The 22,692-nt window shown below is 34.2% G+C and overlaps 1 pseudogene; it reads left to right on the top strand.

The window, feature by feature from the left end:
- Positions 1 to 1,062: 1,062 nt before the first annotated feature.
- LOC149578077 (alpha-glucosidase pseudogene) lies at positions 1,063 to 2,341 on the top strand (annotated as a pseudogene).
- Positions 2,342 to 22,692: the final 20,351 nt, after the last annotated feature.

The following is a 22,692-nucleotide window of genomic DNA, read 5'->3' on the forward strand; positions in this document are numbered from 1 at the left end:
TGTTTATGTGAGTGTAGGCAATTTTTTGCCCCAATATTAATCCATTCAAGAAGTTCAATGATATTTTGATCAATCATCGGAATTTTATTTTAGAATACAATATTAAGTTGATTGAGTCTTTCTTTGTCCTCTTTTTTTCTAGGAGGATGAACACAATCTTCTTTTCTACATATTTAGAAAGAACTCTACCTTTATAAAGCAATGCCACATTTTTTCAATGAAAATATGCTTGATGAAAATAGTGAGTTGTATAGAGCAATCATTAAAAAATTTGAGCATGGTAGCTGGAATAAGATTAGAGCTAAGGTGCATTGTGTTCAATATAGTGTTGTCACATCCTCTAGGCATATCGTCAGATAAATTTGAAGAAGAGATCTATAATGAGATTGGGAAGACCTTAGCTAGTTTTCTTACAGAGCAACACATAAACTAAGCCAAAAGTTGAGTGGATGGTACAATACATGAAAGATATAGTTTTCTTCAAGTACTCCCAATTTGCTCAAACAATAGTGCTCAGTAATGATGTAGAGGATCTTTCCATGATAGATGGAAGATTGATTGGAATAAGTAATAGCAATAGATAATTTAGTGGAAATGCTTCAAGAATGGAAGTCATTAGTGTGTGTGTAGTAAGACAAGATCCTAGAATAATAGATGAATATTATGACTATCAGGTCATAGGGAAGAAAATAAAAGGTGAGCCTTGTTTTCCCTTTTTAGCAAAATCTATTATCAAAATCTCTCTAGGATTTCTAGTGAGCTATAGAATAATGAAAATCTTGTGGTTAAATAATATTTTTGTAGCAATGTAATAAATATATTGGTTGAAAAAGCTTGGATCTCTTGGGTATCTTATCTTTAGTTATGTTCACACAATCATTTGTAGATTGTAAGATTACTAGTTTGTCTCACATATGTATGCAAATATTTATGCATGTGTATTTTTTTAGGAAAAATGGGCATAGATTTTTCCTCCACAAATATCTATCTTTGAATTACCAAAAACTTCTTACACAAGACAAGAAAAATACAATTGTTGTAGTGTGTAGCAATAATGAGTATATGGAAAAACTATTTTGCTTTATATTAATCTTAGATAGGCTAGATAGCATATAGATTCTCAGGCCATTGGGAAAAAAACCTATGCTTTCAGTGTTAGTACATTACAATGGTGTCTTAGAATACAATGTACATATCTATATCAGCTCTTAGAGGTCATTATAATAAACAAGGCATTGAGATCAATAATAAACAAGAGTCCCTTTATACTAACACATTTTACCTTTGCTCAATCTAGAGTCCATGCCACACATTGGACAAGGGACAATGTTGCAACATGGGATGATCTTTGGAACTCCATATAGAAAATTCTAAACTTTTGATTATTTTGAATCCCCATGATGGGTGCTGATATCTATGGCTTTTCACAAGACATAATAGAGGAACTCTACAATAGATGTGTTCAACTTGGTGCATTTTATCCTTTTTCTAGAAATCATTATACAATAGGTATAGTTCATTGAGAGCTAAACTTATGGAAGTCGGTCGCAAAATCTACTAGGAAGGCATTAGATTTTAGATATTGTCTTTTTTAATACATATACACATTATCTTTTGAAGTTCATAACAAAGGATCTTGACTTCCAAGGCCTTTATTCTTTACATTCCCTAACTATACTAAAACATTGGGCATCAACACATAATATCTATTGGGAAAAGTAGTTCTTGTGTCCCCTCTTTTGAAAGAAGGGAATAGGAATGTGGTTTCTTATTATCCAAAAGGCACATGATACAATCTATACAAAATTTCAAATTCAATAACATTAGAGAGTGGCGCATATGTAACACTTCAACATCCATTAGATACCATCAATGCTCATGTATATGAGGGGACTATATTGCCATGCAAGAAATCATGACAACTAGATATGCAAGAAAAAGCCCATTTAGTTTGGTGATTGCAATGGGTAGCAAGATGGAAGCATATGGGGAGCTATATTTGGACAACGAATATGCTTTGGAAATGAAGATGAAGAGTGTTAAGTCAAGCTTTGTGAAGCTCCATGCAAATGTTGAAGAGGGAGTTCCCCAGCTTAAATCAGAAGTTCAAATGGGTAAGTTTGAAATTAGGAAGGGATGGATTCTTAGGAAGATTACAATTTTGAGATCGGGATCTTTCATTCATTCCACCCCTAGACCTATTGTTTCTATTAGTAGTAATAGGGAGGGCAAAAGAAGGAAAATTATGGGAGCCATTCTGGATGGAAAATTCATTGCATTCTCAAATATTTTTATTTCAATTGGAGATATATTTGAGATGATTATTACATGGAAGAAATAGTTGACTGAAAGCACTAATCTTTTCTCTTGAATTTCATTATTGTGAATAAAGATAATTTTTAAAGAAATTTTTCTATGGAGGCTTGATCTTGTTGGGTAGTGTGTTTGGTAGATTTATTTGTCATGCAAAATCTAAAGAGACAAAAATATAATCAAAGGTAGAGTTCTCTACATTTCAAATCGTGATTAAACATATCTTTTACATTATATACAATTAAATTTGGTCACATCCATCACCTCAAATGCTCACATTCATCTCCTCAAAATAGTATTTCTTTTATAATAGTTAGATGGTGTCTTATAACTAGGAAGAGACCCATGTAGAGATCCCCTATCTCTATGATTAAAAAATAATCATTTCACAACATTTGTAGAAGAATGGAGGTAAGGTTTTCTAATCATTCTATACTTGGTAATAGATTTCTCAAAAAGAAAAACATTTTGAAACCATGAGCTAGTAGAAAAATCAGTTAAAATTAAAAAAATGAAAATTACAAGATGGTGTAAGGAAGACCCTAACTATCAAAGTGAACAAACTCTAAAAAAGTAAATCAAATTTCTTGTACACATCCCTTGATTATTTAAATTTATATTCCTTGTTTTTGTCACTAGCTTCATAAAATAAAAATTTGCATTCTTCCAACTTTTAGTTTACATTAGTTTTTCTACTTCTTAAGAGACACAAATTTAAAATTTTGGGAGTAGCATAAAAATAACTGTTGGGATTTACAAGTGGGAAGTATACTTTTGAGACAATGGGGGGGTGGGGTGGGTGAATTAGAAGTATTAAACTCTAACCAATAAAAATTTTAACTTTAAACATTACATGCATAAACATATAGAAATAACATGTAAAGCAAATGCATCTACATAAACACATAACACCAGATATGATTACCAAGAAACCCTCCAATGAGAAGGTAAAATTGGGGTGGCGATGACACCCACAACTCTTCACTACTACAACAATAAAGTTCACCATTCTTATGATCTACCCTGTAAATGGCATGCCCTGTTAAATTCTTACAAGGATTGTTAGATCCTACCCTATTAAAGGATTTTAACACTCTATCAAAAGTAGACTTGGCTAAAGGATTTACAAAACATTCACTTGGATGTCACCTTGTTAAAGGCTTTATACAATGGCTATTAAACCAACCTAAGTCGATAGGATTTCATTCTACTATAACAATTGTTAGATAGTACAATAGAATGTTTAATTTGATGTACTTACAATCTAATATTGCTGATTTTAGATCCTTGTTCTATCCAATCTGATCCTTACTGATCTTATATGAAAATATTGTAACCTTGATCCTTCACTCTAATATCTGATTCTACAATTCTATCTTTCTTCTAAGTCAATTCACCCCTTTCACTTCCTTCAAATCTTCACTAACATTGTCTATTTGCATGCATTCTCTTTCTCACACACTCTATGAATTATGGGGTTTCGTCTCCTTAAAATTATTTTTTGACTTAGGGTTAGGTATGAATCTATGATTAAGATTCATCTAACTTTTCCACTCAAATCTTTCCATTTTTCTGATTGGTTGCATGTTCATTGCATAGGGAGTTCAAATAGATTTGATCTTATCATTAATCCTTCGATATTTATTCATATTTCAGTTCAAAAATGGTTTACATATTAGTTTATGAAAGTACAAACTCTTATGGTGATTCTGTATTGCTTGGCACTTACTGATTACTGATGCTCGACACATTCTAAATTCTATCTTGTTCGACACTTGAACTTGCTTGGCACTGTTTGTTTGCTCAGCATCCTAATGACTTAGCACTTGTTGAATTTGTTGCTCAGCACATATTATAACTCAACATCTATATTATACTTGACATCAACTTAGAAAATTTCTTAAGTGTGTTGAGACTCAATTGTCAAAACCAATCTGAGATCAACAATGTTCCCCTTTGACATGAGTGGCAAAAACACTTAACTCTACATGATGAAACTAATATCCTTGAGTATAATATACATTATGTTTGGCATATTTATAAAACTTAAAAATTGTTCAATTTTTTTTGAAGGACTATATACCTCAAAATTTTGTGTCTCCCCCTAAGTTGATGTATCTTTATGTGCCTTTTTTCTTATATCCAAAAGTCTCTATGATTAGAGTGATTTGCCTCTGTTGATACTCCTTATCTTTATTCTAAATTCTGATACTCTTTATCTAATGTATATTGCTATGCCCTATTTCAGATTTTGATCTTTTCCTTTCTTTTTCTCTATTTATTTTATCACTCTCCCTTTCATTTTATCTCCCCCTTTCACATGTTTCCCCTTGCAGATTAAGTATCCTTCTAGATTTTTGATATTTCTCCCCCTTTTTGGAACTTATGTCAAAGGGTCTATACACTAAGGAAATATTTGGCCAAGAAGGTCTTGTTCAATACCATTACAATTCTCAAAAAAACATCCCAGTTTTGTATTGCGGCTCCTAGGGATTTTATTTGTATAGTTGTCTCTCTTGCAAGGTGAACTAAGCCATATAATTTAGAAAGATTTGGATCTTTCTTTATCACATTTTCTGCATAAGCTAGTTCCTTTTGTAAAATTTCATGTGAGGGGTTAGGGAGGTTTGTATTTGCACCAATTTGGTTCTTGTATTAGTCTCTTCTGCTATTAATACAACTAGTTCCTTTTGTGTGCAAAGTATTGTGTTAAAGTTCTTCTCACTTTGACCTAGATCTTTAGGCAGTTGCATGCTTTATATCTTTAAGTTCCTCTCTAAGCTCATGATTCTTTAGCTAGTTTCCTGTGTGAAAATGGAAGGATCACACAATTTTGAGTACAACGTGAAGATATTCTCAAGTACTATTTTCACCCTTTCAATTTTCTTAGCCAACTCTACTTGTGAAAATGTTATCTCACTAGATATTCTTTCATTCACCTTTGTTTGAAACTTCTATTCTGACCATTCCATCAGTTTTGTATTGGTATCATGGTCTTCACTTTGAACCTGATTCATTATTTCTAAAAGTTTCTCCATAATGGGCTTTGTTTCATTAGGTTCTTGTAAGTTAAATGCATCTAAAAATATGTGCTTTATTTCAATTAGTGCTTACCTCTATTTGTACTCATTTCTAAGTATCTTCTACTTTTTCTTCCTCTCTAGTGCCTCTTGCACTTCATTTATCTAATCAATGTTCATGGTTGCATTGTCATACATAGGAATGATTATTTCTTCATCTAGTGTATGGTCTCCATAGTGGAGTACCCTTGCAACCTTTTTAGAGCTCGAACCTGGTGCTAAAATTTGAAGTGGTATTGCTTCGATGCTTGACTTTTGAGGTATTTTTTTGGAGTCCTAGTAGTGGGTAGATTAACCAAAGTTTGAATTGCTTCTTGCTCCTTTTCTTTTGGGGTTTTCTTCTCCTCCTCTGATCTCCCTTGGTCAATTACTATTATCAATGGTGGTGCACCTCATACTTGTGCAATAGGAAAAAAAGTATCCATCTATCATGTTTAGTCTTTTGCTAGCTCCTTAGCAATTGTAGTGACTTTATCTATGGAATCAACCTTAGTTGATGTATCTTGTGTAGATTGCTTTAGGTTGTCCACTTGTAGTTGTAGGGATAACAAAAGATTTTTCTTGTGTTTCCATCTTATCCCTAGTCAAGTCAGCTACTACTTTTTACAACTCATCTACACTGACCAACACTACATTACTACATAATTGGGCTTGTAGAGTTAATTAGTCAAGGATCTTTCTGAGATCCTCTACAGTCAATGGGTTTGCATTATGACCAAAATTTTCAGGAACATCCTTTACTTTTATTGTTTTTACAAGTGTAGAAGTGCCATGTGGAGGACTTGGAGGTGGAAATTGTGTGTTTGGCACACTCTGTTATGTTTTTTGCTCTTCAGCAGTCGTCATATCATCTTTCTTTTGTGTTTCCTCCTCCACAGTTTCATATGCCTTTTCTTTTTCACCTCCAGCTTGCTTTTCATTGTCATCTTATTTTCCATTATTTCTCCCCTCAAAGGGATCTTCCTTTCCTTCTTTTATAGTTGTTAGGCCATATATTAATTTCCATTTGAGTGGACTTCTTAACATTTTCAACCTTTTTTTGAAGAATGCTAAAGGCTCTATTCTTGGGTGCAAATTTGCTCCCACACTTCTTATTGGCCTTAGTTATTTGCCCTTTTGTGAGCTTAGGCATTACTAGAGCCAATGTTGACTCTCTTATTTCCTTTCTCCATATTAAGGCAATAATGCCATTTATTTTCAATGATAGGATATAACTCTTTTGGCATTGAATTGTCAAGTTCAAGTAGGGTGTTCTTGAACTTTGCCATCATGGTGTAGACTAATTCTTCAACCATGTTTTGTTCTCCTCTACTAAACTTAGTAAAATCAATGCTTTTTAAGCTAGTTAAGTCTGCATTATCTCTAATATAATCACATATATTTTTTAAATTAGACTTGGTGGTGTGCCTTACCACTCTAAACTGGCTTGTGTCTTCTAACTCTATTCTCTCTTCATCTAAGTCAGGTTGAGCGACATTTTTTCTTCTCAGCTTCTTCCTTGCTAGACCTTGTTGCTCAGCAACCTTCTTCTTTTCTTGCTTCATAGCCTCCTTAGTTTTGGCTCTTATACTTGCCCTTGTAGTAGGTTTAGCTGGGCTTGGCTTGTCAGTCTTTTTGCCCCTAGGCTATGCTATAGGTTGTTTCTGAACTTTTCTCTTTTTGGGCTCTAGTTTGGTTGGTTTTTCCTCGATTTTCTCTTCCTCCTTGACACCTTCTTCCTCTTCATGTTATCCCATGCCTTGTGTCAAGGAAAGTGGCTCTTGGCCCCATTCTTCTTCTTCTTCTTCTTCTTCATCTTCTTCTTTTGCTTCTACTCTCCCTTCACCAAATTTGGCCCTAAGCTTTTTGACTAGTTTATCCTTCTTCTTTAGAGTTGAAGTTGTTTTCAACTCCATCTCTAATTTAGATTTTTAAAAATCAAAAGTGCCAAAGGGTTTTTCACTTTTGTTAATTTCTTCTACAAGCAATGTTGTGATTGTTGTTGAGGCCTCATCTATGTTTATCTCATAGCCAGGTCACCTTAGCCATCTCACCCTTGGTATTGCTGCTTGAATATAAGTGTAGTCAATGTCAACTAAGAAAAAAATTTCATTGGTATGCTGATCCACTAGGGAGACTAGAATCCTTAGTCTTTGCATCATAGATTTCTTAATGTCCTCAAAATAGCTTGTCATTAAGGTTTTAAAATTAGCTCCCATCTGCTCTATGTACTCATTTACTTGTACTGCTATAGATCTATTGGTCTTCCAATTTATTTTACCAAAAGAGGTAAATTCATTCTAAACATAGAAAAATATACATATCAAAATTGATCCAAACTTACACTAAACACTCTTGGATCTCCTTATTGCTCCTAGGTTCTCCATAATCTACTATAGTTGTAGTTCTACTAGATCATATGTATGATCCTTCTTGACAAGTTTTTGTCCCACATCAACTGCAATGCATGGTACACTATTCAATTGGCTTGATTGGTAGAATTAATGGGATATGACCCTACCAAAAAATTCTACAAGTCGATCTTAGATTATGTCAATGGTCATGCCTCTTTTATTCAACTTTTCCCTAGTGTTCTTCTCGATGGCTTCTTTTGAATCACTCCTAAGGGTCTTTGGTCATTCTATGTTTTGGTATCCTATTATTCTATGTATGATTCTCTTTGACAACTTAATAGGGCCACCCTCCAACCATAGGTATCCATCATGAATCCTGATCAAAACTATTCTTATGCACTCCATCTTGAAAATTATAGGGAAATCTAGGGGATGGGTCAAGCCCTTCCTTTCAATAATCTGAAATTCCTCCTTCAATACCCCATTCTCACAAAGTTTATCATAGGCTTTCCAAATCTACATGTCACCAATTGCTCCAACTTTATAATTATAACACTTTCTAACATCTTGCACCATTACGACTTTAGGTGGAATTATGCATAGTGCACCAATAGGGTCGTTCTTGTATGTGACTTAAGGAATTGGCCTAAAATCTAGTTCTTTAACTTCATTACTAACCAAATAAACCTCAAATAGTTCCTTGTCCTTGGGATTCTTAGAGCTAGATGCCATTTTTGAAAACTAGGGTTTCAAGATGTAAAAAATTACATAACTATGTAGCTCAGCACTTGAGTAAATACCTTTAACTAATGATATCACTTTGAATAAATTCTTGGAATCTTCTTGAATTCTTCATCCTTTCTTGAAATCACTTCTTCACTTTGTTTGCACGTTGCTCTATGTTCACAATGATTGAAAACTTGACTTATACCCTTCATTACATATCATTTAATGCTTAGTACATATCCAACTATCCACTTGGCTCCTTATGCAATTTTTGTTTCACTTGAATTGCATTGATTTTCCAACACTCGACATTTACTCGAGTTTCCCTTACTCTGATTCAATAAGAATTTCCCTTTCACTTGACAATCACTACACATTCGGCTTATACTAGCTTTGGTAGACAACTCAGCATATACTAGGATTCTACTTAGCATCTGAAGGCAACTTTCCTTATTTAGCAAGAATGTGAAAACTTTGAACATTTAAACTTGCATCTTTATTCATGTTGATCTATCCTTTTTACTACTAGTTTATTCTAGGAACTGATGTATGATAAAGCATTTGAATATCAGTCCCACATACCTTCTTTTTCTTAGTTTGATGAAGTATGACCACTTGACCCTTTAGGTGAAATGATCCCTTCATTTGATGTGCTAAATCCATGTTTCTTCTTCCATGTCTTATTCATCTCTCCTCTAATATGCTCAAAATCTATCTTTCCTTTTCCCTTGTTTGACTCTGAGTTAGGTGTCTTTGATCTTGTTGGGTAGTGCTTGATGATATGATCAATCTTCAAACTACTAAAACATGTAGTTTGGCTTAACCATCTCTTGTAGTTTCCACTGAAATGTGTTCTGATGCAATTCTTAGGGATGTATCCATACTCTTAATAGTAGTGATAGCTATGTCTTATATTGTAGTTGTAATTATGGGAATTTTCTTGGCTTCTTCCCTTGTTTGAGGACCATGTGGTCTTAGATCTACACTCAAAGGCTTTATGCCCAAACTTTTGACAATTGTAACAATGCCCTTCAAATCTTGGTGCATGCATGGTCCTTGTCCTATATTCATGTGCCTGATGACCTTGTTTGTTGCTTTTGCAACAATGGATCATGTTCTTTGGCTTGACATTCTAACTACCATTCTTCTTCCTACAAACATTAGTTGTATGTACTTTCTTACCACAAAAATGATAGGTGGGTTTGAAGTTCTTACCTTTTTCATTCCTTTGTTCAGTAGTCTTGGATGACTCTCCTTCTTAAGTTCTTGTGTAGCCCAAACCTAACGTGTCTTTACTCAATCTAGGGGATTTCAATAGTTGCTCAAAGTACTTGATGGCTTCATTTGGCTTGTTAAAGCTTTTAGAAAACTCCTTCTCTTTTTTTAGGTCATTCCATAGTTGTTCATTTTGTAACTTCAATGTAATTATCTCAATGTCCTTAACATTCAACTCATCATGTTTGGGATCCTAGAAAACTCTACTAATTTTTCTTCCAATCTATTTGACAAGATTCTTTTTTCTTCTTCAATCGTGGCCTTATCCTCTATAGCTTTCTTTTTTTGTTTAGTCACTTCATATATCAGTATTGCTTATTATTCTCTAACATGAGATTTTTAATCTCTTTATCTTGTGGTCTATTCTTGTCCATGAGATCTACAATTGCTGCATCAAAATCACATGAGTTACCATCTACGAAAAACTTCGTGGTGTTAATTTCCTTGTATTAGGTGTCATTCTCAACTATGGCAATTTCTTTACTTCTCTTTAGCAAACTCCTCAAAGCATTTCTAGCTTCATCCAATTGTTGGAGTAAGAGGTGTATCTCAACCTCCTGATTACCAATGGTCTTTCCCAACTTGTAGACTTCCATCTCAAGATCTTTTCTCCAAGTTGTAAGGCTTCTCCAGATGAGAACTCAACTTTGAAACCAATTATTGGGATTCACAAGTGGGAAGTATACTTCTAGGGGAGGTGGGGTTGAATCAAAAGTACTAAACTCTAACCAATAAAATTTTTAACTTTAAAACATTGCATGCATAAACCTATAGAAATAACATGTAAAGAATATATAAGCACTTAACACTAGATATGATTACCTAGAAATCCTCCAATCAAAAGGCAAAACTAGGGTGGGGATAACACCCACAACTCTTCACTACTAAAACAATAAAGTTCACCTTTTAAGGTTACATATTTTGACCATTCTCATGATTTTCCCTGTTAAAGGCTTACAAGGATTGTTAGATCCTACCCTATTAAAGGATTTTAACACTTTATTTAAAGTGTACTTGGCTAAAGGATTTACAAAACATTGACTTGGAATGTCATTCTATTAAAGGCTTTATAAAATGGTTGTTAAACCAACCTAAGTCCATAGGATTTCATTCTGCTATAATAATTGTTAGAGAGTACAATAGAATTTTTGATTTGATGCATTTACAATCTAATATTGTTGATTTTAGATCCTTGTTCTATCCAATCTGATCCTTACTGATCTTATATGAAAATATTATAACCTTGATCCTTTGTTCTAATAATTGATTTTGTAATTCTATCCTTCTTCTAAGTCAATTCACCCGTTTCACTTCCTTCAAATCTTCGCTAGCATTTTCTATTCACATGCATGCACTTTCTGACACTGTATAAATTATGGGGTTTCATCTTCTTAAAATGATTTCGTGACTTAGGGTTAGGTATGAATCTAAGATTGAGATTCATCTAACTTTCTCACTCAAATATTTCCATTTTTCTAATTGGTTGCATGTTGATTGCATAGGGAATCCAAATAGATTCAATCTTATCTTTAATCTTTCAAGATTTATTCATATGTCAGCTCAAAAATGGTTTACATCTTAGTTTGTGAAAACACAAAATCTTATGTTGATTTTATATTGCTTGGCATTTACTAATTATTGATGCTTGACACATACTAAATTATGTCTTGCTCTGCAATTGAACTTGCTCAACACTATCGATTTACTTGGCATTTATATTATACTTAGAATCAACTTAGAAAATTTCTTAAGTGTGTTGATACTCAATTGTCAAAACTAATCTGAGATAAAAAAGAACTATAATATTAAAGATCAAATCACATTTAATTGTTATCATGCAATGAGAGTATAAATTCAAGGTAAGAAAAACTCCATTGATTTTTCCAAGTCTATCTTTGAAAGTTCCTGAAGGTTGAGGTTTCTATGATGCTTATTCGACAGGCTTGACGAAATCACATTATGAGAGATAGTGAGGCCTTGTACAAATTTTTTTAGAGGTCTTATATATGGTCCAGTTATTATAGATTCTTATGATTAAAATGTGGGATGGGGCACATTTCTTAATAATATATTTAACCATTCCTATCACCTAGTCACTAACACTTATAGTTGTTGCTAGAGATTGTGGAACAAAAATATTTGTGACCTAATTTGACCTAGCTATGGTATCTAGATCCTGCTCATCTTCAGAGCCTTGAACCCCTTTATGTACTATGGCCATATCTAAAAGGCTTCATGAAGGGGAGGAATCCCTATGAGATGATATTTTAATGTGATCATACTTTTCTTGATCAAAATATGTAGTTTTAGGTGAATTGAATTGATTGGTTCCCAAATTCTCAAAAGTCCCTACCACATAATCTTGATGAGAGGGCAATGTCTGATCAAAATCTAGTCCAATATAAACCATGCTTCTGAATCTCTACTCCCCTAAGTGGCGCTATGACATAGCTAATGTTCTAACTTTTCTACATGAGAGAAAATAGAAAGGGCATGAACAACATGAAAATATGTTGTTTCCTAGGGCTTATCAAAATAGAGATTGCGGATGACTTAAATATCATTTTGGAGTGATTGTACATAATAGTCTTCCTCTTAGTGATTTTCCACCAAAATAGTGGCTTGAACTACATTCATCAAAGATATATCATTGGCCAAAAGCATAATCTTGGGTGTTAGAGTTGATGAAAGCCAACTCCGAAGATGCCCAAGATCACCTACATGCGAGAACCTGTCAAAGAGAAGCCAAGGAGAGGAAGAGCATGGAGCAAGGGAAAAACCCTAAACAAACATGAGAACAAATATGCAAACACAATAAAAATGTATTTACAATATGCAAAAATGTGTTATGTTGTGTGAAAATACAAAGAGGAAGCCTGCTTATAAAGAGCCCCAGGAATCTTCTAGAACAAGCTACAAGATGCTAGGAGATAAGTGTGACAACTAAGCATACACCCACATAAGGTGGAAAGTCCTTGAACAATGTGAGAGGATAAGTATGACTTAGGAGAGAACAAACTCTGATATTGTCAACAAATTATAAAAACTCCTAGACTACAACTATTTAATAAAATGCATTTACCTAAGTAAGCTTAAGTAAATAGAATAAATAATTAGTAAATTAATTATTTACTCTAACACCCCCCCCTTAAGTGCAACTAAGGGAAATGCCTTAAGCTAACAAAACTAAGATGAAATGTAGAATGGGTCCCAACAATGAGGCCATTTTAAGTACCCAAGTACAAAAGTACAATGCAACTAAATGCAACCTCTATAAAATAGGGAAAGAGAGAAAACCACATGGGAAAAACCCTCCCCAAAAAAGAGGTAACCTAGTGAAGTACTGAAGAAGCCTCCAACTAGGGAAATGTCCCCTAAAACAAGAACAAAGAGTGATCATGTAGAAGCATCACTAAAACATGAAGAAGCCACAAATCTATCAAACTACTGATCTAAAGAACCTCCATGGAAGAAGAAGGCATGAACCGAGCATGTCTATATGGTAGATGATCCATCTCACTGAAATGCATAGGTAGCCAACCACTGCAATCGCCTTGTACATAGAATCAACCACTGAATACATAGTTCACACTATCGAACGATCGAACGAAGGATGCATTAGAACAACATCATAACCTCCCCTTAATGCAAATGGGGTGAGATGATAGGCAACTGAGAAGGTGGGCCAAAGTCTCCTACAAACAAACCAAAAACGATGAGAGAGGAAGAGGTACAAACACCTATAAAGGCACAATCACACTAACTCTGCATGAGCTAATGTCATGGAAGGGACACTCAATTGATAAAGGGAGAATGCCTAAAACAGCAAACAACTATCCCCCCCATGGTGCTTTATGAAAATAGTGCATGTACAACTGACTCAAAACAACGTTCATGACTCCCAAAATGCAAAAGTGGCACTTTATCTCAATGTGATACATAAAAGTTGTTCAAAATGATAGCTACAATGATCAAAACTAAAAGCAAGTTACAACAAACAAAGTACAGCCTAAAACAAAAGAAACCATGCCAGGAAAATGATCCTCGGGCCTAAAACACTCAAGATATCTACCATATAGAAAAATGTTGAAACTATGATAGAAAGAGCATGGGCCAAAAACATAGGGAAAGGACTACATTTCTGAAAAGTACATAGAACCATCTTTCCAAAAATATAAAGTTTTCACAAAATGGGCATGGGATGCAAAAGATATGCATGTTGGAGTCAAAAATAGGACTTCAGACTTCAACTAAAAAAATGGGTTATAAAATGCATCAAAACCTTAAACTACTTGCACCAAAGTCTCCATCTCGTAACTAACTCTCTGACACTTCTTTTGGATTGGAAAAATACTTCCGTATGCTCAAGTTATGGCCAAAAAACTAAGAGTAGGTCAAAAAGGACCTAGAAGAGGTGCAAGAAGGTGCTAATGTAGGATGATGTCAGGCTAACATTAGCAGTCCGTGGGATTAAATTTGATGGTTTTGGCTCATCAACACAAACAAGGAGGCCACATGAATGCCATGTGGTAGGATGGATGATATGGCAGGACTATGTGGCAAAGTGCCACGTGGTAGCCCTGCCACATGTCACGCAGCAAGTGGTTGTTGGACCTACTAACTGGACGAATTCTCCACACAATAGCTGACTATTCTAATGATGTAGATGAGTAGAGCTTCACTGTCAGAGCGGCATTGGAGTTGAGATAGAGTGGCAAAAATTAGCACGGAACCTATTGGAGGCGGCAGACTAAGGAGGCGCAGGTGGCGGCCGATCCGTAGTTGTGTTGTGGTTGCACAGCTAGCTGCAGCAACCTATGGGTAGAGAGCTAGTTGCGCGATGGTGGCCTCTTAGTGGCACAGTGGTGGCATGCCAAATTTTTTTTTGAAATTTTCCTGCAAAAAATCGTTCATATGACCATACAACAGGCCCTTCGAGTAAAATTTTTTTGCCTCCTGGAGCTCTATCTCCAAAATCAACAAGCTTTATATGAATCCTGACTACAAACGGCCTTCTGAATCTACTGGCAATGTCTGTTCAGGCCCAATGTGCTCTAAAATTTTTTTGATACCCTGATTTGAAGAAAAAATGCACAAATAAACTAGAGTTTTTGACTTCAAATCAAGGCTTTAAAAATCTTGAACCAAGCACCAGCAGGAAGGCTCTGATACCATGTTGGAGTTGATGAAAGCCAACTCTGAAGATTCCCAAGATCACCTGCATGTAGGAACCTATCAAAGAGAAGCCAAGGAGTGGAAGAGCATGGAGCAAGGCAAAAACCCTAAATGGACGTAAGAGCAAATATGCAAACACAATAATATATTTACAATATGCAAGAATGTGTTATGTTGTGTGAAAATACAAAGAGGAAGCCCACTTATAAAGAGCTCTAGGAATCTTCCAGAACAAGCTAGAAGATGCTAAGAGATAAGTGTGACAACTAAGCATACACCCACATAAGGTGGAAAGTCCTCGAACAATGTGAGAGGATAAGTATGACTTCAGAGAGAACAAACTCTCATATTGTCAACAACTTATACAAACTTCTAGACTACAACTAACTAATAAAATGCATTTACCTAAGTAAGCTTAAGTAAATAGAATAAATAATTAGTAAATTAACTATTTACTCTAACATTGGGTACAAAATTAGACTTTACAAAAGGTCATGAGACCAAAAGAATAATAAGATAACAATATATTAATTACAAGAAAATGTTACAATTATATACTATTCCAAATTTCATGAAAATGTTTACCTTTTTAAGGATCCTTCCATCTTTTAACACATGGATGAAAAAGAGGGAGAACATTCATGAAATTTTAGATCAAGAGATATCCATCAAATACCATATTAGATATTTTATCTATAATGGGTATAAAAGGGCTACAATGTATAAGGGGCCTACAGTGACATGACATGAAAGAATGATTTGTTTCTAGATGATTTTTATTTTCGTGGGTGACATGTTCAAAAAAAATGAAATGGACATATAATATCTTTTATAACATTATTTTTTGGTATTAAAAATATTAGAGTAAACATTTAACTTTGGTGAGGATAGCCTATGATCTATTTTGTCTTTATTGCAGCTGAAAGATGCACACAATTTGAGAAGCTAGAATACACTGAAGAAGACTATCAAAAGGAGTTGGAACACATTGAGTAGGTAAGATATCTCTCTCTCTCTCTCTCTCTCTCTCTCTCTCTCTCTCTCTCTCTCTCTCTCTCTCTCTCTCTCTCTCTCTCTCTCTCTCTCTCTCTCTCTCTCTCTCACACACACACACACACACACACACACACACACTCACACACACACACACACACACACACACACACACACACACACAAACACACAAATATTAGGTTTGCAATAGTGAGTAACAAAAGTAGTTTGAGAGATTTGATTGATATGAATTAAAATGTTTGAACTTTGAAAATTTTATGCATATAGAAATTTCATGTAGGTTTTTGTTCCTCTAATAGAGAAATACAAGTAATATGGAAGGGTGATTTTCTTTGGCACAAACCATGGAAATCTTTCTGATTGGATCATGAGTTGCTATGGTGATTCTCCTAGGGGAATGGTAAGTTCATCTGTTATTTATATTTCTATTAAGTTTGGCATATAGATTGTATGTTTGAGTATATTTTATTTTACTCTACTAGAAAATTGTTTCATGTTCACAAGTAATGTTAGTTATATTTTTTCTAGCATACTAATGTCCATTATCTTAAAATAGGTGGAATCAACATTTGAATTTGCATGCATTTGTCGAAAGTTAGAATTCCACAACTTTGTCTTCTCAATGAAAGCAAACAATCTAGTAATTATGGTCTAGGCATATTGTTTTCTTGTTTTAGAGATGAATGTCCTACGATGGAATTATCCATTGCATTTGGGAGTTACTAAAGCTAGTGAAGGTGAAGATGGGAAAATTAAATCTACAATTGGCATTGGAACAATTTTATAGGTTTCTTCTAATGATATCACAATTTGTTTGTTGCCTTATCATGATATATGCTGATAGTTGTCAATTTTCTATGTAAGATGGTTTGGATGATACAATTTTGGTTTCCCTAATGGAAGCTATAGAAGAGGAGATAGATTCATGTAGAAGACTTGAAAATCTTGGAATGCAAGCTTCCAACCTTGAGAAAGGAGTGGTACGCTTGCAAATATTTTCTTTGTACATGCATGGTGTTGATGAATTGTTCTAAATGATCAATTTACTTTTGAATTTAGTATTGATATTTTAGGAGCTATTATTTTTATAGGTTCCTTTTGAGGAGATGCACCACCACTACTTTGATTTCCAAAGGAGAACTAGCCAAATTCCCATTCATAAGGTGTGTTATGCTTTATTCCTATAGGCTTTCTTTTTCTAGAATCATTATACTTCTCTTTTCCCATTTGTTTAATATTCTCCATTTCAAATCATAGCAATGTTTAATTTTCCATAGTATATGTCTTGTTTAATTATTTATTTTTCTACTTCTACTAAGTCAGTGTCTCAATTGAAGGAATTCAATTTTGTCTTGTTTGAACTTCTTAATTAATTTATTAAATTTTATCATTCTTATTTGTAGTCATTTAAAATCTTGAAACTTGATCTTGGAGGCTCAAATTGTAAAATTGAGATGGTCTTAATGTCAATAATTTTTTAAGAAAATTACATTCTATTTTTGTATCTCTTTCAACAAATGATTTTCATGCTTATCATTAATTGAATTTCTTTCACATGTACAACGTGATGAGGTAGATTACAGGGGTGTTATACATCAAGATGGTTTAGTTTTAATGCTTATCACTCTTGATTAGTTGAAGGTGAAATTTTGGATATAATTTTTTGTTCTAGATTCAATGATAGTCACTATAATGTCTTTGTGGCTCCAAATAGTTGTTGAGGTGTAGGATTTCATTTGATTATTCTTAACTTCTTCGTTCATGAAATGTGAAGTTCTTAGCTTTGAATCTTTGTTATATAACCATTTTGGGTCCTATATTTAGAATGAAATGAAACAAATAATAATTTATTATATAGTCTTAAAAGAGTGCTAGCTCAATGGAAGAGCACCTTCTTTGGATACAAGAGGATGGTGGTTCGATCCCATCATGCCCTATTATGACCAAGTACACTACCAAATATGTGACTAAATATAATATTGAATATGCTACTAAATATGTGACCAAATATACTATTAAATATGCTACTAAATACATTATCAAATATGTGACTAAATGTGCCATTGAATATGCTACTAAATATGTGATTAAATATGCTTCTAAATATACCATTAAATATTAGACTATATCAACTATCAAATATATGATGGTTAGTTAATGTTAAAACTCATGTTCTAACCAAGTTGGGTCGATTAACAAAGGGATTATTAGTGTTGACCGAGTACTCAATTATGTATTAGCTAACTCTTAGTATGTTAAGTCCAATGAATTTATTGGTTAATACAAAATAACTTAAGGGTTAATATTTGATTGATTAAAAGAGTATTCAAGCTGACTTGACAAGGTGAATCATATATATATAAGGTCAAGTTGAGAATTGAAGTATATAATTAGTGTCGAGTAATGCTAGTATCAATAGAGCAATAGTTAGTGCCGAGAAAATCTAGTATTGATCAAGGATTAACATAGACCAAGCAAGTTAGTTGATGCCAAGATATAAAGTAATATAAAGTGACTGAGTATTTCAATTTTGATCAAGTATTAGAATTCAGTGATTATCCAGTGATAATCAAAAAGATCAAATTCAAAGGAATCAGAAGATCAAGCCAACTCAATTGATTTCTTGGGAGATGTGAAACATTTTTGAGGACTCAATTGATGATTTGGGTCATTAAATTCAAGCTGATGATTAGGTAAAGGCCCAACAAAAGGATTCTAGAGAAGTTTCTAGAGGATGATCGAGAAGTTGTACAAATACATTGAATCAAGATGAAACTAATTGTAAACCCTAAGACCTATGATGGATGTAGAAAAAGGTAAATCACAAATTGCCTATTTAAATGGATACTAAACTAAACTTCTGATGTTGTTTCTAGTCAAGCCTAGCTAAGCCCAATCAATATGTATGAGTGAGTTCATATACAAAGAAATTTCAATCAAGAGCACACAATAGTGTGAGTCAAAAGATAAAGGAGAAATATTGCTAATGTGATGTTGTTATTGATAAGTGATTTTGAGAAAAAGGCTTAAGTTTTGACAAAAAGTGTAGTCTACAGATTACTTAAAGGGTGTCAAGGTAGATCAAATAAAATAAAAGGCTTATCCATGAACCAACATAAGGATTGAATAGAGATATGAACCAAAAAAAGTGAGTTGTAATGTGTTGACATATCAGTCAAGTTTTTTATTAGTGACACACATTTATTCAAAATCTGTATTGCTACAAAGTTTATTGAACAATTTATAGTGCTTTCCATGTAATTTAGTAGCCACTGAGTTCTATAGTTGCTATCAAGTCCTTTACGCTAGTTCTAGTGGTTATTGAATAGATTCACTTAGTGTCAAGTTCAGTAGTTCAAACTGTGTATTTTAGTGTTCACCAAGTTTATTAGTGGTTACCGAGTTCTCAATTCAAGTGATGTGAAGCCACTATTAATTGAGCCACTTCATGGTAACCAAGTGATTCATTGTTTTCTAAGTTGCACAATATCTACCAAGTCACCAATATAGATCAAGTTCAAGACTACTTGAAATTGATCAGTATGGACCAAGCTTCTATGTCTACCAAGAGCATGATGATGCTAAGAAGTGACAATGGAAGCCGAGTACCAGAACCTAACTATCTTTATGTGGGTTCACTTTATAATATTTGTTTTAACTTGTGTCATGATCAACTTTGTAATTTTGTAATTTGGATTGGTATATATATGTAATGTATTGTATCATTTCAAATGTAGTATGGATGTATGAAAGTGTATAATCAAGAATGTGAATGTGAGCTTATGTATTGTGGATGTGAAAAAGTTCAAGTTATGATAGTAGGAGATAAAGACTTATGAAGCCCATATCAACATAAGGAGCAACATACTCAAATCTATCACAAAAAGGTGATTAGTACACTAAGGAATCTCTATCATCAAACTCAGTTGCAAATTAGAGATCAATTGGCTCATCCTAATAGGTGAACTAGTCAAAATCCTTTAACAAGGTAGACCTAACAGTCTTCTATAAATCTCTTTACTGAGTGGCATACTTCATTGTATGTTTGTAAACCCTCTCACAAGGTGGACCTAGCAGTCCTATTTTCTCCTCACAAGGTAGATCATTAGAAGTGAACAATATAAGCCTTAACCGGCCAACTTTATACTACAGTGCTAAAGTTTGCAGGTATCATCCCCACCTCAATTTTACTTTCTATTTGGAAGGTTTCTAGGTCACAAATCATTGTGTTCAAGTATTGTGGATGCTTTCATGTTTTCATTTTCTCATGCATGTAATTAGATTAGATGTGATGAACTAATGATGCATGAAAAGGTGAATAACTAGGGCCAAAGGCTCACCCAGCTATCCAAACCACCCTGCAAGAGTTAACACAATGGAAGCAAACACAAGTTGACAATAACCAAAGGAGGAGAAGAGGGAATTACTTCTATTGATTCATCAAAACATCTTCATACATGTAGGCCAATTACCATATATTCACATTCAATGATCCAACATCAAATTCACACTTTCAGTTCTGCTGCCTCAAAACTTTTCTTCTTCTAAAACTTCTTCTCTACTAAAACTTACCTAGCTCTAAGTCTAAACTCTCTATTTATACTTGCCAAAATGGCTTACAGAACATTCTAGAACATTACATAAGAGGAGGGCCAACCCAACAATGGTTTGGACTCATCCCAAGAAAATATCTTAAATTAAATGTTGCAAATAAAATAATTCCCACAAGTCGGCTCGCAAAAATCACATCCAAATACTGGCACTTGGCATACACTAGGTAACTCAGCACCTAAAGGAATGCTACAGTAACTTGGCACCTAAAGAGTGCTATAGTAACTCGGCACCTAAAGAGTGTGACAGGAACTTGGCACCTGAAGAGGGTTATAGTAACTCGGCACCTGAAGAGTGCGACAGGAGCTCGACACCTAAAGAGTAACTCGACACCTAAAGAGTGTGATAGGAACTCGACACCTGAAGAGGGCTTCAGTAACTCAACACCTGAAGAGTAACTCAGCACCTAAAGAGGGCTTCAGGAACTTGGCAGCAGAAGAGTGCTACAGTAACTCGGTACCCACTACAAAATGAGAAAAAATGAGCAAGATAACAAGGCAACCTAGGATGCTCCTGCATCAGACAACCGAGGTTGGAAGAAATGATTCTCCTGAATCATTGAGATGTCCCAACCTGAGCTGAATCCAACTCAAATTGAGAGATCCATGAAGCATCTTTGTTCTTCCACTTCACCAAATATTCATAGTAATCTTTTCCTCTTGTACTCTTGCCAACTCTCTAATCCAATATCTGTTCAACTTTTTCAATCTATTTCTTAGGATAATCATCTAGTATAACAACTTCATCCTCTGACTCGTGATACTTATACAAATCAGCAATGTTAAATATAGGAGATATATCCATGTCATTAGGCAACTCAACTTCATAAGCATTACCACTGTCAAACTTCTTCACAATCTTACAAGGTCCAAATTTCTTCATTTTTAGCTTGCTATATGTTCCAACTAGGAATCTTCCTTTCTTTAGATGAACCATCACCTCATCACCAACCTGAAAATCATGGTGTCTTCTAGACTGATCAGCATTCTCCTTATACTTCTAATTAATTTGTTCCAACCTCAACTTCACTTCTTTATGCAAGGACTCCATAAAGTTAGCAAATTCTTCTCCTGCAGTGCTTTTCTTTTCTTCACCAACAACATCTCTCAAATCTGATATACCTCTAGGATGCATTCTAGTAATAATATTAAAAAGTGTCTTCCCTATACTCCTATTCACAGAATTATTATATGCAAATTCAACTTGTGCCAATACCATCTCCCAATTACTCAGCTTATTCCCAACTAAACACCTCAACAAATTACCCAAGCTTCTATTCACAACCTCTATTTGTCCATCTGTGTGTGGATGGAATGTAGAACTAAACTTCAATTTAGTACCCATCTTCTTTCACAAAGTCTTCCAAAAATAACCAATGAACTTACTGTCTCTATCTGAAATAATGCTTCTTGGTAATCCATGCAATCTCACAATCTCTTTAAAGAAAAGTTTAGCAACATGCTCTGCATTTGATGTCTTCTTACATGGTATGAAATGAGCCATCTTAGGAAATCTATCCACTACAACAAATATGGAATCATACCCTTTCACTGTTTTAGGTAATCCAAGAACAAAATCCATACTGATATCAGTCCAAGGTTTCTCAGGAATAGTAATAGGTGCATACAAACTAGTATTTTGACTCACTCCCTTTGCAACTTGACAAACTCCACAGCTCTTTACAAATTTTTGAACATCCTTATACATTTGTCGCCAATAATATTTCTCTTTCAATAAACTCAATGTTTTATCAATTCCAAAATGTCCAGCTAATCCACCACTATGCTTTTCTTTAATCAAATTCAACCTCATAGGACTTCTAGGAATACATAACTAAATACCTTTGAACAACATACCTTCTTGAATGAAATACTCATCATACTTACTTATGTGATCTATCAAATTTGGTGCTCTGCACTCTCTCCATGCCTCATAAAAATTAGGATCAACATCATATAACTCTTTCATCTCATCAAAACCAAGAACTTCAACCTTCATTTCAGTCAACAAAGAACGTCTTCTACTCAATGCATCAGAAACTTTGTTAGTAACTCCACTCTTATGCTTGATCACAAATGTAAAACTCTGCAAATACTCAACCCACTTCATATGTCTTTGATTCAATTTATGTTGACTTCCCAAGTATTGTAAAGCTTTATGATCAG

This window comes from Cupressus sempervirens, chromosome 1 (assembly GCF_028749045.1).
Source record: "Cupressus sempervirens isolate cs-2001-9-10 chromosome 1, ASM2874904v1, whole genome shotgun sequence".
Taxonomy (NCBI): Eukaryota; Viridiplantae; Streptophyta; class Pinopsida; order Cupressales; family Cupressaceae; genus Cupressus; species Cupressus sempervirens.